Source organism: Somniosus microcephalus, chromosome 4 (genome assembly GCF_052327205.1).
Source record: "Somniosus microcephalus isolate GS21.2 chromosome 4, FLI_Smic_1.0, whole genome shotgun sequence".
NCBI classification, from domain to species: Eukaryota; Metazoa; Chordata; class Chondrichthyes; order Squaliformes; family Somniosidae; genus Somniosus; species Somniosus microcephalus.
This window is the reverse complement of record NC_140990.1, coordinates 98,271,464-98,288,565: the sequence shown is the minus strand read 5'-3', so window position 1 is coordinate 98,288,565 and position 17,102 is coordinate 98,271,464.

The following is a 17,102-nucleotide window of genomic DNA, read 5'->3' as shown; positions in this document are numbered from 1 at the left end:
GGGCTCCTAAATCTGTGGCCGTGTAACAGGGACTCCTGGATCTGTGGCTGTTTAACCGGGACTCCTGGATCTGTGGCTGTGTAACCGGGGCTCCTGGATCTGTGGCTGTGTAACCGGGACTCCTGGATCTGTGGCTGTGTAACCTGGGCTCCAGTACCTGTGGCTGTGTAACCGGGGCTCCAGTACCTGTGGCCGTGTAACCGGGGCTCCTGTTCCTGTGGCCGTGTAACCGGGGCTCCTGTTCCTGTGGCCTTGTAACCGGGGCTCCTGTACCTGTGGCCGTGTAACCGGGGCTCCTGTACCTGTAGCCGTGTAACCGGGGCTCCTGTTCCTGTGGCCGTGTAACCGGGGCTCCTGTACCTGTGGCCGTGTAACCGGGGCTCCTGTACCTGTGGCTGTGTAACCGGGACTCCTGGATCTGTGGCGGTGCAACCGGGACTCCTGTACCTGTGGCTGTGTAACCGGGACTCCTCGATCTGTGGCTGTGTAACCGGGGCTCCTGGATCTGTGGCTGTGTAACCGGGACTCCTGGACCTGTGGCTGTGTAACCGGGACTCCTGTACCTGTGGCTGTGTAACCGGGGCTACTGGATCTGTGGCCGTGTAACCGGGGCTCCTGTACCTGTGGCTGTGTAACCGGGACTCCTGGACCTGTGGCTGTGTAACCGGGACTCCTGTACCTGTGGCTGTGTAAACGGGACTCCTGGACCTGTGGCTGTGTAACCGGGACTCCTGTACCTGTGGCTGTGTAACCGGGACTCCTGGATCTGTGGCTGTGTAAACAGGACTCCTGGACCTGTGGCTGTGTAACCGGGACTCCTGTACCTGTGGCTGTGTAACTGGGACTCCTGTACCTGTGGCTGTGTAACCGGGACTCCTGGATCTGTGGCTGTGTAACCGGGACTCCTGGATCTGTGGCTGTGTAACCGGGGCACCAGCACTTGTGGCTGTGTAACCGGGGCTCCTAAATCTGTGGCCGTGTAACAGGGACTCCTGGATCTGTGGCTGTGTAACCGGGACTCCTGGATCTGTGGCTGTGTAACCGGGGCTCCTGGATCTGCGGCTGTGTAACCGGGGCTCCTGTACCTGTGGCTGTGTAACCGGGACTCCTGGATCTGTGGCTGTGTAACCGGGGTTCCTGCACCTGTGGCTGTGTAACCGGGGCTCCTAAATCTGTGGCCATGTAACAAGGACTCCTGGATCTGTGGCTGTTTAACCGGGACTCCTGGATCTGTGGCTGTGTAACCGGGGCTCCTGGATCTGTGGCTGTGTAACCGGGACTCCTGGATCTGTGGCTGTGTAACCGGGACTCCTGGATCTGTGGCTGTGTAACCGGGACTCCTGGATCTGTGGCTGTGTAACCGGGGCTCCAGTACCTGTGGCTGTGTAACCGGGGCTCCAGTACCTGTGGCCATGTAACCGGGGCTCCTGTTCCTGTGGCCGTGTAACCGGGGCTCCTGTACCTGTGGCCGTGTAACCGGGGCTCCTGTACCTGTGGCCGTGTAACCGGGGCTCCTGTTCCTGTGGCCGTGTAACCGGGGCTCCTGTACCTGTGGCCATGTAACCGGGGCTCCTGTACCTGTGGCCGTGTAACCGGGGCTCCTGCACCTGTGGCCGTGTAACCGGGGCTCCTGTACCTGTGGCCGTGTAACCGGGGCTCCTGTACCTGTGGCCGTGTAACCGCTGCTCCTGTACCTGTGGCCGTGTAACAGGGCCTCCTGTACCTGTGGCCGTGTAACCGGGGCTCCAGTACCTGTGGCCGTGTAACCGGGGCTCCTGTACCTGTGGCCGTGTAACCGGGGCTCCTGTTCCTGTGGCCGTGTAACCGGGGCTCCTGTACCTGTGGCCGTGTAACCAGGGCTCCTGTACCTGTGGCCGTGTAACCGGGGCTCCTGTACCTGTGGCCGTGTAACCGGGGCTCCTGTACCTGTGGCCGTGTAACCGGGGCTCCTGTACCTGTGGCCGTGTAACCGGGGCTCCTGTACCTGTGGCCGTGTAACCGGGGCTCCTGTACCTGTGGCCGTGTAACCGGGGCTCCTGTACCTGTGGCCGTGTAACCGGGGCTCCTGCACCTGTGGCTGTGTAACCGGGGCTCCTGTACCTGTGGCTGTGTAACCGGGGCTCCTGTACCTGTGGCTGTGTAACTTGGGCTCCTGTACCTGTGGCCGTGTAACTGGGGCTCCTGTACCTGTGGCCGTGCAACCGGAACTCCTGTACCTGTGGCTGTGTAACCGGAACTCCTGTACCTGTGGCTGTGTAAGCGGGGCTCCTGTACCTGTGGCTGTGTAACCGGGACTCCTGTACCTGTGGCCGTGTAACCGGGGCTCCTGTACCTGTGGCCGTGTAACCGGGGCTCCTGTACCTGTGGCCGTGTAACTGGGGCTCCTGGATCTGTGGCTGTGTAACCGGGGCTCCTGTACCTGTGGCTGTGTAACCGGGGCTCCAGTACCTGTGGCCATGTAACCGGGGCTCCTGTACCTGTGGCAGTGTAACCAGGGCTCCTGTACCTGTGGCCGTGTAACCGGGGCTCCTGTACCTGTGGCCGTGTAACCGGGGCTTCTGTACCTGTGGCCGTGTAACCGGGGCTCCTGTACCTGTGGCCGTGTAACCGGGGCTCCAGTACCTGTGGCCGTGTAACTGGGGCTCCTGCACCTGTGGCCGTGTAACCGGGGCTCCTGTACCTGTGGCTGTGTAACAGGGACTCCTGTACCTGTGGCCGTGTAACCGGGGCTCCAGTACCTGTGGCCGTGTAACCGGGGCTCCTGTACCTGTGGCCGTGTAACCGGGGCTCCTGTACCTGTGGCTGTGTAACCGGGACTCCTGGATCTGTGGCGGTGCAACCGGGACTCCTGGATCTGTGGCCGTGTAACCGGGACTACTAGATCTGTGGCCGTGTCACAGGGACTGCAGGATCTGTGGCTGTGTAACCGGGGCTCCTGTACCTGTGGCTGTGTAACCGGGACTCCTGGATCTGTGGCGGTGCAACCGGGACTCCTGTACCTGTGGCTGTGTAACCGGGACTCCTCGATCTGTGGCTGTGTAACCGGGGCTCCTGGATCTGTGGCTGTGTAACCGGGACTCCTGGACCTGTGGCTGTGTAACCGGGACTCCAGCACTTGTGGCTGTGTAACCACGGCTCCTGGATCTGTGGCCGTGTAACCGGGACTCCTGGATCTGTGGCGGTGCAACCGGGACTCCTGTACCTGTGGCTGTGTAACCGGGACTCCTGTACCTGTGGCTGTGTAACCGGTGCTCCTGGATCTGTGGCTGTGTAACCGGGACTCCTGGACCTGTGGCTGTGTAACCGGGACTCCTGTACCTGTGGCTGTGTAACCGGGGCTACTGGATCTGTGGCTGTGTAACCGGGGCTCCTGTACCTGTGGCTGTGTAACCGGGACTCCTGGACCTGTGGCTGTGTAACCGGGACTCCTGTACCTGTGGCTGTGTAAACGGGACTCCTGGACCTGTGGCTGTGTAACCAGGACTCCTGTACCTGTGGCTGTGTAACCGGGACTCCTGGATCTGTGGCTGTGTAAACGGGACTCCTGGACCTGTGGCTGTGTAACCGGGACTCCTGTACCTGTGGCTGTGTAACCAGGACTCCTGTACCTGTGGCTGTGTAACCGGGACTCCTGGATCTGTGGCTGTGTAACCGGGACTCCTGGATCTGTGGCTGTGTAACCGGGGCACCAGCACTTGTGGCTGTGTAACCGGGGCTCCTAAATCTGTGGCCGTGTAACAGGGACTCCTGGATCTGTGGCTGTGTAACCGGGATTCCTGGATCTGTGGCTGTGTAACTGGGGCTCCTGGATCTGTGGCTGTGTAACCGGGGCTCCTGTACCTGTGGCCGTGTAACCGGGGCTCCAGTACCTGTGGCCGTGTAACCGGGGCTCCTGTACCTGTGGCCGTGTAACCGGGGCTCCTGTTCCTGTGGCCGTGTAACCGAGGCTCCTGTACCTGTGGCCGTGTAACCGGGGCTCCTGTACCTGTGGCCGTGTAACCGGGGCTCCTGTACCTGTGGCCGTGTAACCGTGGCTCCTGTACCTGTGGCCGTGTAACCGGGGCTCCTGTAACTGTGGCCGTGTAACCGCTGCTCCTGTACCTGTGGCCGTGTAACAGGGGCTCCTGTACCTGTGGCCGTGTAACCGGGGCTCCAGTACCTGTGGCCGTGTAACCGGGGCTCCTGTACCTGTGGCTGTGTAACCGGGGCTCCAGCACCTGTGGCCGTGTAACCGGGGCTCCTGTACCTGTGGCCGTGTAACCGGGGCTCCTGTACCTGTGGCCGTGTAACCGGGGCTCCTGTTCCTGTGGCCGTGTAACCGGGGCTCCTGTACCTGTGGCCGTGTAACCGGGGCTCCTGTACCTGTGGCCGTGTAACCGGGGCTCCTGTACCTGTGGCCGTGTAACCGTGGCTCCTGTACCTGTGGCCGTGTAACCGGGGCTCCTGTACCTGTGGCCGTGTAACCGCTGCTCCTGTACCTGTGGCCGTGTAACAGGGGCTCCTGTACCTGTGGCCGTGTAACCGGGGCTCCAGTACCTGTGGCCGTGTAACCGGGGCTCCTGTACCTGTGGCCGTGTAACCGGGGCTCCTGTACCTGTGGCCGTGTAACCGGGGCTCCTGTACCTGTGGCCGTGTAACTGGGGTTCCTGTACCTGTGGCCGTGTAACCGGGGCTCCTGTACCTGTGGCCGTGTAACCGTGGCTCCTGTACCTGTGGCCGTGTAACTGGGGCTCCTGTACCTGTGGCCGTGTAACCGGAACTCCTGTACCTGTGGCTGTGTAACCGAAACTCCTGTACCTGTGGCTGTGTAAGCGAGGCTCCTGTACCTGTGGCTGTGTAACCGGGACTCCTGTACTTGTGGCCGTGTAACCGGGGCTCCTGTACCTGTGGCCGTGTAACCGGGGCTCCTGTACCTGTGGCTGTGTAACCGGGGCTCCTGGATCTGTGGCCGTGTAACCGGGGCTCCTGTACCTGTGGCTGTGTAACCGGGGCTCCAGTACCTGTGGCCGTGTAACCGGGGCTCCTGTACCTGTGGCAGTGTAACCGGGGCTCCTGTACCTGTGGCCGTGTAACCGGGGCTCCTGTACCTGTGGCCGTGTAACCGGGGCTCCTGTACCTGTGGCCGTGTAACCGGGGCTCCTGTACCTGTGGCTGTGTAACCGGTGCTCCAGTACCTGTGGCCGTGTAACTGGGGCTCCTGTACCTGTGGCCGTGTAACCGGGGCTCCAGTACCTGTGGCTGTGTAACAGGGACTCCTGGATCTGTGGCCGTGTAACCGGGGCTCCAGTACCTGTGGCCGTGTAACCGGGGCTCCTGTACCTGTGGCCGTGTAACCGGGGCTCCTGTACCTGTGGCTGTGTAACCGGGACTGCTGGATCTGTGGCTGTGTAACAGGGACTCCTGGATCTGTGGCCGTGTCACAGGGACTCCTGAATCTGTGGCGGTGCAACCGGGACTCCTGGATCTGTGGCCGTGTAACCGGGACTCCTGGATCTGAGGCCGTGTCACAGGGACTGCAGGATCTGTGGCTGTGTAACCGGGGCTCCTGTACCTGTGGCTGTGTAACCGGGACTCCTGGATCTGTGGCGGTGCAACCGGGACTCCTGTACCTGTGGCTATGTAACCGGGACTCCTCGATCTGTGGCTGTGTAACCGGGGCTCCTGGATCTGTGGCTGTGTAACTGGGACTCCTGGACCTGTGGCTGTGTAACTGGGACTCCAGCACTTGTGGCTGTGTAACTGGGGCTCCTGGATCTGTGGCCGTGTAACCGGGACTCCTGGATCTGTGGCGGTGCAACCGGGACTCCTGTACCTGTGGCTGTGTAACCGGGACTCCTCGATCTGTGGCTGTGTAACCGGGGCTCCTGGATCTATGGCTGTGTAACCGGGACTCCTGGACCTGTGGCTGTGTAACCGGGACTCCTGGACCTGTGGCTGTGTAAACGGGACTCCTGGACCTGTGGCTGTGTAACCGGGGTTCCTGCACCTGTGGCCGTGTAACCGGGGTTCCTGCACCTGTGGCTGTGTAATGGGGCCCTCGTACCTTGGTAGGTATTCCTCTCCGTTATCCGGAATTTTTAATCAACCGGCACCATCCCGGTCCCGTGGGTGCCGGATACGAAAGAGTTTACTGCACTTGGATGTGCACTTGGGATGCTGTAACCTGCGGGGCTACGGACCAAGAGCTGGGAAGTGGGATTAGGATGGATAGCTCTTTGTTGGCCGGCGCGGACACGATGGGCCGAAATGGCCTCCTTCCGTGCTGTAACTTTCTATGATTCTATGAACAGTGGGGCGTAGAACTAACATTCTCCTGATACAGAAGCAAAATACCGCGGCTGCTGGAAATCTGAAATAAAAACAGAAAATGCTGGAAACACTCAGCAGGTGAGGCAGCATCTGTGGAGAGAGAAACAGAGTTAACGTTTCAGGTCGATGACCCTTGGTCAGAACTGGAAAAGGTTGGAGATGGAACAGGTTTTTAAGCAAGTGTGGAGCAGGGAAAGGGGGGAGGGGAGGAAAGAACAAAAGGGAAGGTCTGTGATCGGCTGGAAGGCAGGAGAGATTAAGAGACAAAAGGGAGGATTCTCCTGATGGCCCTTTCCTAAACCTGGCATATTGCGGCTTTGGTTGGTAGGTGGAGTGACTGAATGACTTGTACCGCACGCACCTGGTATTTACAGGAACTGGTATTATTACCTGCTATCGCAACAATGCTGGGCGGCAGTGAGTACAGCAAATCAGACATTGGAAAGTGCTAAAAGGTCAATATTGAGCGAGGTAACCCCGCCAGTTCACAAATCATTGGTGCGGCTGGACTTCGAATATTGTGTGCAGTTCTGGTCGCCACAGTACAAAAAATATAATTTTCCAAAGATATAAATATCCAAAGATGTGCGGGTTAGGTTGATTGGCTATGATAAATTGACCCTTAGTGTTAGGGGGATTAAATACGTGGGGTTACGGGGATCGGGTGGGATATGTGTCGGTGCAGGCTCGATGGGCCGAAATGGCCTCTATCTGCACTGTGGGGTTTCTGTGATTCTGTGAATTGCAGCTAATGAAAGGAAACCGAAGAGAGCAACCAGAATGATGGAGGGGATTGGGCTTTGTAAATTGGGCATGTTCTCACTGGAAGAGAAAAGGTTGAGAGATGATATGATTGCTGTTTTTAGGAATCTGAAGGGACTAGATAATGTCGACCATGACACCTTGCCCAGTAGAGCAGAACCAGAGGACACGGCCTGCGCTTGACGGGGGTAAATTCAAAATCAATCTACGGAAACAATACTTCAGTGAGTGAGTGGTCAATCTGTGGAAAAGGCTCCCTCGAGCGACAGTGGAAGCAGTTAGCATTGATTCACCATTCAAATGTAAATTAGATGGATTTCTTTCAGAAAATAACATTTTGGGATACAAGCGAGAGTCTAACCACCGCCCCTTGACATTCAACGGCATTACCATCGCTGAATCCCCCACCATCAACATCCAGGGGGTCACCATTGACCAGAAACTTAACTGGACCAGCCACGTAAATACTGTGGCAACAAGAGCCGGTCAGAGGCTGGGTATTCTGCGGCGAGTGTCTCACCTCCTGACTCCCCAAAGCCTTTCCACCATCTACAAGACACAAGTAAGGAGTGTGATGGAATAATCTCCACTTGCCTGGATGAGTGCAGCTCCAACAACACTCAAGAAGCTCGACACCATCCAGGACAAGGCAGCCCCCTTGATTGGCACCCCGTCCTCCACCTTAAACATTCACTCCCTCCACCACCGGCGTACCGTGGCTGCAGTGTGTACCATCTACAAGCGGCACTGCAGCAACTCGCCAAGGCTTCTTCGGCAGCACCTCCCAAACCCGTGACATCTTCTACCTAGAAGGACAAGGGCAGCAGGCGCATGGGAACACCGCCACCTCCAAGTTCCCCTCCAAGTCACACACCATCCTGACTTAGAAGTATATCGCCGATCCTTCATCGTTGATGGGTCAAAATCCTGGAACTCCCTCCCTAACAGCACTGTGGGAGTACCTGCACCACACGGACTGCAGCGGTTCAAGAAGGCAGCTCACCACCACCTTCTCAAGGGCATCTGGGGATGGGCAATAAATGCTGGCCTTGCCAGCGACGTCCACATCTCATAAACGAATAAAAAACGAATTTTAAAAAAAAGTATGTGAGTAGTTTGAGACGTGACGTGTGGTAAGTGTAGAATGCTCGGGAGGAACAGGTGACTGTGGTCCTATGGTTCCTGAAGCTCTCCACCACTGGGCTTTCCCTCGCCTCATGTCTGAACCTGTTGTAGACTAATCGATAAGAGATTGATCGCTGTAATTAGTCAACAGCTCCATTATCGTTGTATCATGGGACTACCAGGATGGTGGAAGGTGAAATAGCTGTTTCTTTTTTTGCCTGGCTATGTTGCTACCCAGGTAACTTCCTGTAACAGCAGTGGTTAAACATCCTGCTGAGTTTGTAAACTCCCTGACAACCATGACCACAGCGTGGTGAAAGAAAGACTTGCATTTCTGTGGCTCCTTTCATGACCTCCAGACGGCCCAAAGCGCTTTACGGACAATTAAGTACTTTTTTGAAGTGTAGCCACTGTTGTAATGTCGGAAACGCAGCAGCCAATTTGAGCACAGCAAGATCCCACGAACAGCAATGTGATAAATGACATTACATCGGATATACGGCACAGAAACAGGCCATTTGGCCCAACCAGTCCATGCCGGCGTTTATGCTCCACTTGAACCTCCTCCCTTCTTTCCTCATCTAAATCTATCAGCATTGTTATGTTCATTAATAAATAGACATTCTTATTATGAACACAGCTAGCTTCTAGCTAGTCATTTATTCAGTACACGTTCTCTAGGTACAGTATCTGTAGAGATGCAGCATGTGTGCTCCTGTGTGTAGGCTGCCATCTTGACTGTTGCCTTCTGGGTACTAGTGCCTCATGGGTAATGTAGTCTTAATATATATACAGCTGGGTAGTGTAGCCTTGTACATACAGCTATGTCCAGCTCTACAGCTCCACCTAGTGTCCACTATAGAATGACATGTTATTGATCGTTACATCCCCCTTTCTTTGAGGTTTAACAAAATCAATATCAATCAACTTTCAAGAAAACAATAAAGATAATATCAGTAACACTTTTGTTAGTGCTCTATAAACATAAACATTTTCAAAACAGTCAACACATTTTCAAAGCTTTACATTGTACTCAAAGATTAAGTCTATCAGGCTCTTTTACTTCACATGTGGATCTTCTCAACACGGGTAAGTCTGATGTGTCTTCATGAGATTGTTCTGGCGGTGAATGACAAGATGCAGTTGCGGCATTGTCATCAATCTGCTCGTATAGATCGAGGTCTCCTTGCGATCTTTGTTCGGAGAGGGTTTCAGTGTTCCCTTCACTCTTCATGCCATAACTCTCAATGTAGTCAATGCACTCTCGAAAAACTGCTGGCAGCTGGATCCCATCATACAGCATAGTCCTCTCAGCAGCCTCGGCTAATGGAACACCAAAGATTGGCCTGAGGGAAGAAGGAGTATCCACCGGAACTGCTTCCTGCTCTGGTGCAGGCTTCTTCTTTTTCTTTTTCTCTTTCCACTGCTTAACAACATCTGCTGCGGTTATATCTTTGGACTTTTTCTCCTTGTGTTTTTCCTCTTTGTGCTTTTCTTCCTTTGGCTTCTCTTTGACCTTGAAGTCTTTTTCTTTCTTCTTGGAGAAACTAGGCTTTTTGAAGACATGGATACCCTTTGGCCTTTTCATCCTTGATGGGCTCTCTGCTTCATCAACTGAGTCATCTGGTCTGCTTATGGCACAGTTTATACGGTAGACTCTCTTGACCAGTTCTAAGTCTTCACAAGCTTTGTCACCGAGTATCGAATCAAGTCTTTCAGCCACAACAGAAAACATGAGATGATGCACTTTGTCTTTGACTGTCACTTTAAGTCTGCATACACCTAAGCTATCTATTTTCTGTCCATTATAGCTCTTCAGTAGTACTGACTTTTTCTGTATTTTGGGCTTTTCTTTCATATTTTTTATGTCACTCATACTGATTAAGTTTGCTTTTGCCCCAGTGTCCAGTTTCAATGTAACTAATGCTCCATTTATCTGCAGTGGGGTCATCCATTTGTCCACTTTTACTGCATTGACTTTATGTTCAGCATTGTCCATTTCTGAGGGCTGCACATTTTCTGTATCTTTTTTGATATCGTCACATGACACCATTCCTACAAAAAATGTCTCACTTAAATCAGTGTCCTCAATCACATTAACTTGTTGCCCTTTCGTTGTTTTTACTTTTGAAAAGCATTGTTTGGCAAAGTGATTCTTTCCATTACACTTTGTGCACATTTTTCCAAATGCTGGGCATTGTCTTAACTGGTGTTTGTAACCACAGCGTTTACAATTAAAAATGTCATCCTCTGATTGCTTTGCATTTCTGTCCTGCCCATGTTTCTTCCTTTTGTAGGACACAGCACCGACAGCAGCACTTACTACAATCGCATCATTATTGATTTCACTGAAAGTCTTCGCATGCTTTCGAGCTAGCTCGCTGGCTTGGCATATTTTCACTGCATTTTCCAAATTTAGTTTGGTTTCTCTCAACAGACGTTCCCTGACTTTTTTTATCATGAATACCAAACATAATCTGGTCATGAATCATGGATGCTTTGAGCTCAGAGAAATTACATGTCTGTGCTTTCAGTTTCAGATCAGTTATAAAGCTAACAAAAGTCTCATTTTGCTGCTGTGTCCGAGAACAGAAGATGTATCTTTCATACGTCTCATTCTTTTTGGGAGAGCAATGTGCATCAAATTTTTTTAGCACATCTTCTAATTTTTCTCTGTTCTCCACTGGATTAAATACAAATGTATTAAATACCTCTATCGCCTGTGGGCCTGCAACCGTAAGCAGCAACGCTATCTTCCTTGTGTCTGGCTTCATACCGAATCCGATGGCTGCAATGTAGAGTTCGAATTGCTGTTTAAAAGTCTGCCAATTGTAGTCGATTTTTTCTGTGAGATTCAAACGCTCTGGTGGCTTCAAATTCTCCATGTCGCTTTTCACAATTTTCAGCAGATCTTCACCACCCTGGTACCATGTTATGTTCATTAATAAATAGACATTCTTATTATGAACACAGCTAGCTTCTAGCTAGTCATTTATTCAGTGCACATTCTCTAGGTACAGTATCTGTAGAGATGCAGCATGTGTGCTCCTGTGTGTAGGCTGCCATCTTGACTGTTGCCTTCTGGGTACTAGTGCCTCATGGGTAATGTAGTCTTAATAATATATATACAGCTGGGTAGTGTAGTCTTGTACATACAGCTGGGTAGTGTAGTCTTGTACATACAGCTATGTCCAGCTCTACAGCTCCACCTAGTGTCCACTATAGAATGACATGTTATTGATCATTACAAGCAGAACCCTCTATTCCCTTCTCCCTCATATGTTTGTCCAGCCTCCCCTTAAATGTATCTATACTATTCGCATCAACCACTCCCTGTGGTAGCGAGTTCCACATTTGGGTAAAGAAGTTTCTCCTGAATTCCCTATTTGATTTCTTGGTGACTATCTTATATTGATGGTCTCTAGTTATGCTCTTCCCCACAAGTGGAAACACTCTCTATCTACTCTATCAAAATCTTTCATAATTTTAAAGACTTCCATTAGGTCACCCCTCAGCCTTTTTTCAAGAGAAAAGAGACCCAGCCTGTTCCTCTTTTCCTGATAGGTATACCCTTGTGGCGTACCGATCACAGAAAGGACACAATCCACTTTTCGGTCCGTAGACTATAAATCAGGCGTCATGCCTTTAAGAAGGATCACACCTTTAAGAAACTCGATCTGCAACATAGTTAAGCCCAGAGCGGGGGAGGAGAGTCGAAGCTGTGGACTGATGAAAAGCAGTCAGACTTGGTGTAGTCTCTGACGCCATTTTGTGTTCAACATGTAGTCTCAACAATTAAACTTTTTCTGTTGAACCTCTCCGAGTTCAGTATTTTTTGCTAGGAGTACGTAGACTCCTACATTGGTGACCCCGACACTCAGGACGACTCCTAAGCGTAACCATGGCTGACACAAACGCAGTTTCTGTGAAGCTGCCGGAGTTCTGGGAGAACCTAGCCACCGCCTGGTTCCCTCAAGCCGAATCGCAATTCCGACTCCGCGGCATCACCGCCGACGCAACGATGTACGACTACCTCCTCGCCTCCCTGGGCAGCTCCACAATCACGAAAGTCTGGACAACACTACAAGACCCTCCGGAGGAAGGCAAGTACGCACATCTCAAGGCCGCGCTCCTTAAAAAATTCACAGCCTCCCAATTTTTGCGCAACTGCCACCTCCTCGACCTCCCGGGCCTCGGTGACTCCACGCCATCAGACTTGCTCTCACACATGCTTGCTCTGACCGACGAGAAACCACCCGGCTCCCTCTTCCACACGCTCTTTATCCGCCAACTACCTCCCAGCATCCGCCCGGCGATCGTGGCGTCCAGCCTCACGGACCTCCAGGTCCTGGCCGACAAAGCCGATAAGCTCCTGTCCGCCGGCTCCAACCACGCCGTCACCCCCGACCTGGCCTCCGCAGCGTCGGCGCGCGCTCCACCCTCTATCGCGCGGCCACACAGCTCGGCCACGAGGCCCCCCAGGCCCCCACGTCCCCCAAGCCCTCCGACCCAGGGCTACTGCTACTTCCATACCCGGTTCGGCGCACGGGCACACCGCTGCAGCCATCCCTGCACGTTTCCAACCGCCCCCACACCGGCCTACACGATGGCCGTGGGGCAAGCAGGCGCACTGCTGTACGTTACGGACAGCGCCTCCGGATGCCGTTTCCTATGCGACACAGGCGCGCAGCGCAGCATCATCCCCGCGTCCGCCCTCGAGATCCAGCGAGGCGGCCGCGGCCCTGCGCTGGCTGCCGCCAACGGCACCGACATCCGGACGTATGGCACCCGCACCGTCACCATCGACCTCGCAGGCCGCCGCTACCACTGGGAGTTTATCACCGCCAAGGTACTCTCCCTGCTCCTCGGTGCGGATTTCTTGTGCGCCCACGGCCTGTTGGTCGACATGCCTCGGCGCCGCCTCGTGGACATGAACACCATGTCACCTATCCCGGGCGCCATGGCCCCCCCCCAACCCGCCGAAATGGTGTGGCACTGCCGCGCCCGCTCAACGGACGACTACTCAGCACTCCTGGCTGAGTTCCCAGCCCTCACCAACCCGACCTTCTCCGCGAAAGTTGCTAAGCACGGGGTAGAACACTTCATCCCCACCACAGGCCCACCGGTGTATGCCCATGCTCGCAGGCTGGACCCGGCCAAGCTGGAGATCGCGCGGGCCGAGTTCGCCACAATGGAACAGCTCGGCATCATCCGCCGCTCCAACAGCCCCTGGGCCTCCCCACTCCACATCGTCACCAAACCCGACGGGGGATGGCGCCCCTGCGGGGACTACCGGCGCCTAAACGACGCCACCACGCCGGATCGGTACCCCATACCGCACATTCAAGACTTCTCGGCTAGACTGGCCGGCCGCTCAGTCTTCTCCAAAGTCGACCTGGTGCGCGGTTACCATCAGGTGCCAGTCCACCCCACGGACGTTCCCACGACGGCCATAATCACCCCTTTTGGACTATTCGAGTTCCTCCGAATGCCCTTCGGCCTCAAAAACGCGGCCCAGGCCTTCCAGCGGCTCATGGACTCGGTCCTCCGGGACCTGAAGTTCCTCTTTGTCTACCTGGATGACATCCTGGTAGCTAGTTCCTCCAAGCAGGAACACATCGAGCACCTCCGCACCCTGTTCCAGCGGCTCAGTGAGCACGGGCTCATCATCAGCCCAGCCAAGTGCCAATTCGGCCTCAGCAGGATCGAATTCCTCGGCTACCACATCACGCAGGACGGAGCCATTCCCCTGCCCGCCAAGGTGCAAGCCGTCCAGCAGTTCCCCCGGCCTACCACCATCAAAGGCCTCCAGGAGTTCATGGGGATGATCAACTTTTACAACCGCTTCATTCCCGGAGCGGCCTCCCTCATGCGGCCCCTATACGAAGCCCTCCGGGGTAAGAAAGACAGAATGGCGATCGAGTGGTCGGCGGACATGTTGACCGCTTTCGACTTGACCAAAAAGGCGCTCGCCGACGCCACCATGCTCGCTCACCCACAGCCCAATTCCAGGGTGGCCCTCACCACGGACGCCTCCGACCACGCGGTCGGCGCCGTGTACGAACAGTGGGTCGACGGGGCCTGGCAACCACTGGCCTTTTTCAGCCGCCAACTGCGCCCCCCGGAGGCCAAATACAGCGCCTTTGACCGCGAGCTCCTCGCACTGTACCTGGCAGTCCGCCATTTTAGATTTCTTCTGGAGGGCCACCCCTTCACCGCGTTTGTCGACCACAAACCCCTGACATTCACGATGGCGAAATCTGCAGACCCGTGGTCAGCCAGGCAACAACGCCAGCTCGCCGCGGTGTCCGAATTCACCATGGACATCCGGCACGCCTCCGGTCGAGACAACGTGGTGGCCGACTGCCTATCCTGCCCCACCGTCCACGGCGCCCACCTGGCAGTGGACTATGCTCAACTGGCAGCGGAGCAACGCACCGACCCCAATCTGCTCTCCGCGCCCACAACCCTCCCAGGGCTGCGACTGACCGATGTCGCCTGCGGCCCGTCCGCCGTCACAGTCAAATGCGACACCTCCTTGGCGCAACCCCGCCCCGTAGTCCCGGCGTCCTGGCTGAAACGGGTGTTCGACATCGTCCACGGCCTCTCACACCCCGGCACCCGTGCGTCCATTAGACTGGTGGCCAACTGATTTGTCTGGCGCGGCCTGCGCAAAGATGTGCGCATCTGATCCAGATCCTGCATAGCTTGCCAGCGTGCCAAAATCCACCAGCACGTCAAAGCCCCACTTGAGGAGTTCACCGTGCCAGAAAGAAGGTTTGACCACGTCCACATCGACCTCGTCGGCCCCCTGCCGCCATCACAAGGTCACACGCACCTGCTGACAATCGTGGACCGTACCACCCGCTGGCCCGAGGCCATTCCACTGATGTCCACCACCACCGCCGACATCGCGAGGGCGTTCATCGGTACCTGGGTCGCTCGGTTCGGCGTCCCCTCCGACATGACGTCGGATAGAGGCCCGCAGTTCACCTCTGATCTGTGGGCCGCCATCGCCCGAAACCTCGGGATGGCCGTTCGCCGCACCACGGCTTACCACCCCCAAGCCAACGGACTGTGCGAGCGATTCCACAGGTCCATGAAGGCGTCCCTCCGCGCCAGCTTCGAGGACGAGGCTTGGATCGACCGCCTCCCGTGGGTGCTACTTGGCCTACGCTCCGCGGTCAAGGAAGACCTGCAAGCCTCAGCGGCGGAACTCATGTACGGCCAGCCGCTGCGCGTACCCGGAGAGTTCCTGCCCACCGCCACGACCCCCTGGTCGGCTGACCAGCAACGCCGCGCTTTCACCAACCGAGCACAACAGTTCACTCCGGTACCCACCGGCCGGCATGGCGAACCAGCAACCCGTGTACCACCTAGCCTGCACATGGCCAAATTTGTTTTCGTGCACCATGACGCCCACCGAGGACCTCTACGGCCCCCATACAATGGACCCTACAAGGTACTCCAGACGGGGAACAAGTTCTTCCTCCTCGAAGTGGGTGGCAGAACTGACAAGGTGTCGGTCGACCGGCTCAAGCTGGCGCACCTAGAGCCCGACGAACCCGTTCAAGTGGGCCAACCCCCACCGCGGGGCAGACCGCCCAAGAGCCCGACGCGTCCGACCGCCCCGCTCCCGACACCAACCGCCAAGAGCCGTTCTGGCCGTGCCATGAAGCCGCCACGCCGGTTCGTACACTCCCTGCTAGCGGATTCTGGGGGGAGCTGTGTGGCGTACTGATCACAGAAAGGACACAATCTGCTTTTCGGTCCGTAGACTATAAATCAGGCGTCATGCCTTTAAGAAGGATCACACCTTTAAGAAACTCGATCTGCAACATAGTTAAGCCCAGAGCGGGGGAGGAGAGTTGAAGCTGTGGACTGATGAAAAGCAGTCAGACTTGGTGTAGTCTCTGACGCCATTTTGTGTTCAACATGTAGTCTCAACAATTAAACCTTTTCTGTTGAACCTCTCCGAGTTCAGTATTTTTTGCTAGGAGTACGTAGACTCCTACACCCTCGCATTTCTGGTATCCTTGTGAATCTTCTCTGCACCCTCTCCAGTGCCTCTATATCCTTTTCATAATATGCCGATCAGAACTGTACGCAGTACTCCAAGTGTGGTCTAACACCAAGGTTCGATACAGGTTTAGCATAACTTCCCTAAATGACCAGATAATCTGTCTTAGTGATGTTGGTTGAGAGATAAATATTGGCCCAGGACACTGGGGAGAACTCAGTTCTTTGAGTTTGTTAGTGCCATGGGATCTTTTACATCTGCCTGAGAAAACAGACTCAGTTTAACATCTCATCCGAAAGACGGCACTTCCGACAGTGCAGCGCTCCCTCAGTTCCACACTGAAGCGCCTTCCTGGATTATGTGCTCAAGTCTCTGGAGTGGAACTTGAATCCGTAACCAGAGGCGAGAGTGCTACCCACCGAGCCACGGTTGACACCTCATTCACCGTGCCTCTAGGTAACCTGTGCTGAGACAAGAAGAACCTTTATAATGAGCGCTGGTTAGGCCACAACGGCGTCCAGTTCTAGTCACCACACTTTAGGAAGGATGTGAAGGCCCTTGAGAGGGTGCAGAGGAGATTTACCAGAATGGTTCTGGGGATGGGGGATCTTAGCTACAAGGACAGGTTGGAGAAACTGGATTTATTTTCATTAGAGCAAAGGAGGTTGAGGGGTGATTTGATAGAGGTGTACAAGATTATGACAGGTTTGGATAGGCTAGACGGGGAAAGGCTGTTCCCACTAGTTGATGGTACAAGGATTAGGGGTCACAGATTTAAGGTTTTGGGCAAGAGATACAGCGAGGATATGAGGAAAGCTTTTTTATGCAGCGAGTGGTGAGGACCTGGAACTCGCTGCCGACGGAAGTGGTGGAAGCGGAGACACTC